Here is a 7769-nt window from a genome sequence, read left to right as displayed (position 1 = left end):
TTATAATAAATACATAGTATGGATTAAAAAAAGGAAGGTAGAGAAGGTAATATTTCAACTTTCAATAATATTATTAGATGACTAAATAGTTATTTTCTATGTTGCCTCCAAATGACTAATGACATTTATTTGATGGCAATTTTAGTCCATCATGCTTCATAGTTATAAATAATGATCCACATAGAGATTTTCACCATCACCTTTTCAATGTAGGATTTCCATGTCAAAATGTAAGTAATAAAGTATTCATATATCTACAATATTTATTTAAATGTATAAATTTATGTTCTACATGTTTGAATTATTTAGATTTTTCTCAAATTTTCTTATAGTAAGTAATAAATATATGAACAATGATTTAACACTTTCATTTTCATATATTCCCTGGAAGAGTGGTTATAAATTCCTACAAAAATAGTAATCTTATTATTATGTGATTATTAGAAGATAACAAGTGTTCAAACAATAAGCCAAAAAAATAGAAGAAAATTACCATCCAATAATAACTTCTTTTGGATTCACCTACTGGTGCAAGTCATACAAAGTATGATGGTAGTAAATATCCACTACAACCTAATTTCCAACTATATTATTAGCAGAATGGAGAGAAAAATGCAAAAATGTGGAAACAAATAACATTAATAGTGTGGTGTGCACAAATGAATAGAAAATTTTCTATCTTTATATTCTACCAAAGTTTGTCACAACAATCGCTTAGAAGTAGATAAATGGATTGCAAAAGAGGAAAAATAGTCAGTAGAGAAGGTATAGAGGCTAGAAAAGAGTTGCAAGGGTCACAACATAGGTTGTTATTGTTGTCAGAATGGCAAAACAAATAGAAACAAGAACAATAAAGAAAGAAATAATTACATTCATGGAACAATTCATATTTACTAATATGATACATGCAATTATGAAGATGTGATGACATTTTGTTTTCTATTAACAACTCGAGGCATCAAATACAAGAGAAGTTTCTAATTTGTTTAATACTATATTATAAACACACACACACACTTTGTTTGAACTTTGTATATAATAGCTATATGAATTACATGACTATTCCAACACTACCCATTAATTACCACAAAAATCAACATACAACCCCACCTAGAGTTCAGGAAAACCAAGCTAATACTAGAGCCATGGTTCCAAGCATGTACCACCCTACAAATTCTCCCTTTATATGATGCTTTGTCCATATTATGTACTTATCCACAATACCCTTCACCTTTTTATAGCACGTAACATGTCTTTTCACATTTTCTTGTCATCAAAATTTCAAAGAAAATATTCCTAAAATATTAATTTAATGCACTTTGTATATAAATATATGCACACATTTTATATAAATGGAAAAGATACTTAAATATATATAATTATTTTTGGGTTATATTTGAATAAAGATTTGGAATAAAGTTTGTAAATAAAGTGCCAGATTTAGTGCTTATGGTTTTGTGTTGTGGCGGTATAATCCACAAATATCAATGACCATAATTTAATATCAAGTCCCCTCACTTTCTTGACATTTAACAGGGGGTTTTCATGATTCACTCTTTTCCTGAAATCACTTTTCATTACATGGTACCCTATCGGTAATAGTGGAAACATCCCCCACCCTACTTTAAACCACTTATCATCATGGCCCCTCCTCCCCATAAACGACCTCTAGTTTCTGCCAAGTTAACAATTCCACCATCCATTTTTAGCATTGCCACTATTTTATCCCTTGTTGATTATATTACCAGCCTCTGTTATCTTCCAATTGTTATTTTCCACCAACTGTTATATCATTAATTCTCATTTTTGTGTAATATAATCATTATCTCACTCCCGATTATTTTATCCAATGCTTTTACCCCTTTTTATCCTTTGTCAAAAGAAGTTACGAAAAAAGGAAGAACACCGCCATTTCTGAGCAATTCACAGTAATGAACAACAAATTATTTTCAACCATCGAATTCATGGGTAATCTTATTTTTTCTACCCTGTTTTCTACTATAAAGATGAGTTTCCAAAAAGGAAAATCATTAAAAATCCAGTTAGCAAACCCACTTCCTTTTGTGCTAGTAAAATTAGATGAGAGGCCATTAATTGTTTTGGATGCTAAAATTATGGAAACAAGGTATGAATTCAACATTTATAAACTACAGAATTAGGCATTTCAAAATTTTGTAGATAACAATGATGAGTTTTATCTTTGGGAATCCTTCCTTCCCTAATTTTTCTTTCCACAAATCCATCATTTCCAAAATTTGTTGTATGGTGTACAAATATATATTTACCAAGTGAGAGAGCCATCATTGCCAAGAATGAGGAGCCTTTATTATATATTACCTCTGAATCAATTTTATGGGCATCACACATTGTTGTTGTTGGTTCTCTTCATCCATTTTCCAGTTAATTTTTGTTAGAGACCTATCAAAGACTATCCCCTAAGCAAAAAAAATACCATATTTGAATCCTTTTTTCATGAAGGAGCCACTATTCCTCAACAGAACCTTCCTTATCCCTCAAGTATCTTCCAAAAATGCTCAAGGAAAATAATATTCATGGTATGGTGTAAAGTAGGGTATGAAAGTTATGAAGTGGTGTTAAGTTTCATGTCAAAGATTTGACCCAGAAGGAAGCCTTTTATTTTGTTCAATTTCATTTAGTTGCTTTTAGACATCATTTATGAGAAATTTTTGAAATTTGGAATTGAGAGATCATTTAAATATTAGTTAGTTTTAGTACATTTGTTCTTGTACCATTAGTCAAACATGCTTCTTCAAATACAATTGTAAACAAAAGATATGCAAGGAATTCAATGGTTAGTTTTCCATTGGATTTATTTAGTTAAAAACACAATGAAGAATTTTCTTTCACCAATTTTGTGAATCAATTTTTGTTAGTATTTTTTAGTCTTCTAAATAGGGATAAAGTCCTAAGAATTCTACTGGAGGTCATGAAATTTTTTTAGCTTAGTGAAGAGACCAAGTTAGATGACTGGTATTTGTAAAAAAAATTACTAATATAAGAATGTATGGATGTGAACTCCCTCCATATCATTTTCCATATTTTCTGCTAGTAATAATTTTTTCTCTTTAATTCATTTGATAGATTCTAAATGTAGATCAAATTCATTTCATACCAAGAAAGAAAGAGGTTTTTTTCAAAATCAAAGCACATGTTGGATCCTTTGTTGTAAATGCTAGGGTAGCTGATAAGGAAGTTGATTTTATGTTAGCACAAATGAAATTCACAATAGGAATCAACTGGGCTTATGATCTAATTGGGAAAATTTCATTTATTATAGTTCAACAAAGTTATACTTCATATGTTCATGCAAAAAAATTAGATATTGAAAGATGTGTCAATAAATAAACATGGGAAGAAATTACCCTAGAAGAGTTACCATAAGACCAAGAGGTAGAGATGCCAACACGAATTAGCCTTTTAGCAAATCCTCAGCAAAAGGAAAAAGAACTCAAAGGGATAATTGAGAATGTTCCACATTCCACTTTAGAATCATAGGGAACATAATTCAAAATTACAAAAGGGATAATGTGAGGGAAATAGAAGAATATATGTTAGAGGCTAGGTCTACAAAAGTATCTACACCTTATACAATTATTCTCTCAAGTGATCCTATACTCAATTTGTAGAAAATGGAAACAATAACTGAATAGTCTTCTTAAACTCCATCCTCTTCTAATCAAAGTATATATTCTAAATTCATTGACATTAAGAATAAGAATGAAGCTTTAAATTGAATTACCTACACTCAATTATGGAAGAAAAATTCTTCTAAAAAACATAGGTTACTCTCAGATTTAGATGTTGAGAAAAGACAAATTTAATTATCATTCCTAGAACCAAAATTCCTAGGAGCTAAGGTTGTAGAATATTTCAATACCTATCTGTTTATTTCAACACAAAATAGATCGATCCAATTGATCATATTGATCTCCATAGACATACAAAGGAGATGATTTATTCTACGTTAACTAGTTCTACAATTAGTTTTTCAAAGTTACAAAATTAATTGGATAACCGAATCTCTAAGTTAACGATGGAGAGAATGTCCTCTCTTGCTAAACACACCAGGATCAAATCATTGGAGTATATAATTCTCAAAATGGGTTTAGATCCTCATGATATTAATCCGACTCAAGAAATCATAAAGAACAAAATGTAAATATCCAATCTCTTCGCAAGAGATTAAAGATTCCAACTAATGAACATCCACAAACTCAAGAAGTTGAAGAATTGGAAGAAGAGAAATAAATGCCATTATCAATGATGATTGAGCATAATTTGTAGACATGAGAAATGGAAACACAGATGGAGTAGTTACTGAAGGAAAGAGAGTTAGACATGAGGTACAATTTCTTCTATATCACAAGTGAGCTAAAAAAGAAATGATGCAACACAACAATTAATGAAGACATTATCATCTCTAAATTTAAAGAAAGAATAAGTTGACAAATTGAAGAAACATTTTGACAAAGCTGAGCAAGATAAAATTAATTTAGATAATACTCTGGTTGCTTAACTGCAAAATAATTCCAAGCTACAAAAATAACTTGAATGGTATCTTTGTTAAGATGAAAGTGTTCAATTTCTAATTCAAGAAAAATAAATAATTTGGATGGAGATCATCTCTTTAGTCTCTTATTTTTAGACTTCAATTAGGGTTATAGCTTAACAAGAAGAATTGTTAGAAAGAGTAGAGAAATGAATAGATGAAATAAAAAATGAGCTTGGAAACAAACCCAATAAGGTTGGTAAGATCATAAAGTTTTTAAATTCAAAGACAAAACAAGAATTAGAAGAAAAGGGTATTTTTGACAGAATCATTCAATCATACAAACCATAAAAGTGTTTGCTAAGAAAAATACGATGATGAAAATGGAAGAAGAGTGTAATTCTATGCATATTTAGATTAATAAGTTCAATAGAAAGTTATCTACTCTACAAGAAAGAGTTTTACCCTATTAAAAAAATTCATAGGAAACATTGGCATCTAAAGAAGAATATTAGAGATTATTTAACATGGTTGCATTAGATAAATCAAAGTTGGATGGAGTCAAAGGAGCTTTGACTAGTCCAAGTCTTCTTGAAAAATTATCCGACAACTTTTTCATATGATATGAAATCAGATATTTGTTCATAATTAAACCAACCTTTCAAAAATATATTGAAGTGGATGAAACTTATAGAAAAATGGTTGCTTTAACTTATCCAGTGGAAGAAGAATGGGAACAGCTAATTGATCTCATATCTTAGTTCTCAAACTCAAAGGTAAGGTAAATTTGGGTAGATGATCAAGTTAAATCTACATCTAGAGGAGAATAATCAGAGCATAATCAAACATATTATGAACATAATCCAAATATTGAGGACAATTTAAGACAATCAAGATGATGATTTTCTATTTTGGTCAAAGTATTGTTGAAGATTATCCAAGTTGTTTTTTTGGATCAAAACTATTTTCATTCTAATATGTAGAGATAGGATTTTGTACAAACTCTATATATACTATTATTTTTATTTTAAAAGGGTTGTTTCCTGGAACAAATAATGTGATATTTTGTAATATTTGAGTTTTTTCAAAGTTAATCAAAGGGTACTTCTTTCAACTTATAAAAGTACTTGTTTCGTTTGTGAGTTCTTCCCGTTTTCCAATTTTAATTTTTCATACATCTATGATTGTGCGGATAATTGGTAAAGGTAAGGTGAATCCCCATAGCTTGTTTCCATTCATTTCATGGGTGCCATGACATACATAAGAAAACAATGTAGTCCCTTAAAGTTTGATCACTCTATTAATACAATGATGTAGAGTAATTCTAACCACATATCAAAAAATGGGTCTAGATCCCCATAATCTGAATATTTCAAATTTACGTCATGATCAACATGTTATCTTCCTTGAAATATTCCTTAAAATCTAAAGAGTCCCATCTATATATAATGGTAAACGATTATATACATTGTTTGGGAACATGTTATAGTCTTTGTATCATATTGTTCTAAGAGGATCATTCACCTAGATTTGGATGGGATTGATCTAATTAATGGCATGGGCATCCTTTGTAAACAAATAAAATTGTAAACTAAGTTTATAATATATACTATTATCCATATATTATCTTAAATATTTCCTAGAGCTTTACCACTAGCAATATAAAAAATTGAAAACTAGAACCTTAATGTCTCAGACCTTTTCTGTTAGCATTATCATGTGCTATATAGCCTATAGGCTACAAGAAATTGATAAATTACTTATACAACTATAAAACCAATATATTAATAATAAATAATCCAACTAAAATTCTAAATCGAATATTTATTTCTTAGGGTTTCAAACAAGTCACAAATACCCTTTAAATTTTTTATTAAAAAAAATAAAAAAAATCTATTATTATTTGTTTGGGATATGACATGTGAAGGCTCACTAGCATAGGATCCATTTTAGTAGCATGGAATATGTTTCTAGGTTTGAAGGAACCATTTATGTGGCAGACACTACAAGGAAAATACATTTGAGAAGAGGTTATAACGAAGGTTTTTAGTGTTATAAAATTGACAAAAATTTTCAAAAAAACTCTGCTACAACATTCGTTTGTGGTAGCAGATCATTTTAGTGGAGATGATAATGAAACTTCATCATGACTAAAAAAATCTAGGAGGCCGAAGGTTTTAGCGGATGTTTTTTTAGTAGTGCACTTAACGGAAAAAAATCACTACTGTGCTAACACTATAAATGCATTAGTGTTGTAAATTTTAATAACATCACCAAAGCATTAAATGGAAACAATATCATTGATTAAAAATTATACTACCCTAGTCATTATGTATTAATCAAACTCCCCTAGAAGTACTTTTGAGGAATCATATAGGGGAAGAAAAAAAAATTGCAGACGCTGTGATTTTATTTAAATTTACAGTGTCAGTTCTTATGCATTATACATACATACTAGTGAATTAATAATATAAAAGTATTGATGTTGTTAATTTGAAGAATCCACTAGGGGTGGAAACAATATTTTGGAGCACTGGGGCATTGGTTCTATGAAAGCACTTGTGCTTTAAGAATTACAATACACCAAGCCGTTAAAGGAAAACAATGTTGGTGCTTGAAGAGTATAACACCCCAGTGCAATTTGTTTCTGAATGTCTCGATGCTCATTTATTTAGGAAAGGCATTGGACCACACAAAAAACTCTTGCTCAATTGGTGATTTTACATAGTATAATCCACCGGTGTATATTTTTTTTGCAAACACCCCAAGAGTTTTTATTATAATACAATTTATTAATATTAGAAACATCATTGCTGAAAAATTTGTATTTGGAGAGATGCACATTAATATATGATGTCTTGGTATCCATTTTCTCCTTTTTAGAAACATTGACCTGTGATAGTACAATTATTGTGATTTTATAAATCCATTATTCATAAAAATTAACATATATCTTATAAGAATATTCATATGTAGAAATTCCTTATAGATTCAAATTGCACATTGTAATATGCTAAAACAATTGACTTGAATCTACTTTGCTCATTAGTAGAAAAAATAAATGATTAATGAAAACACAATGATTTTCCGGGGAAAGCGATAGCTAAAAACCCTTGCTATCTGTATATTGCATTAATAGGAAATTTTGAGAAAATCATAATTCTTTGCTCAAGCTCGAGCAACTTTTGCACTATATCTATCTATCTCCCTACTTCCCAGACAAGCTCATGCCAATACTTAGCAAATTATGTTTCCTGCC

The sequence above is a fragment of the Pinus tabuliformis genome, chromosome 5_2 (assembly GCF_031772625.1).
Source record: "Pinus tabuliformis cultivar Carrire ecotype Pingquan chromosome 5_2, CPIR1, whole genome shotgun sequence".
Lineage (NCBI taxonomy): Eukaryota > Viridiplantae > Streptophyta > Pinopsida > Pinales > Pinaceae > Pinus > Pinus tabuliformis.
This window is presented reverse-complemented; position numbering follows the sequence as displayed.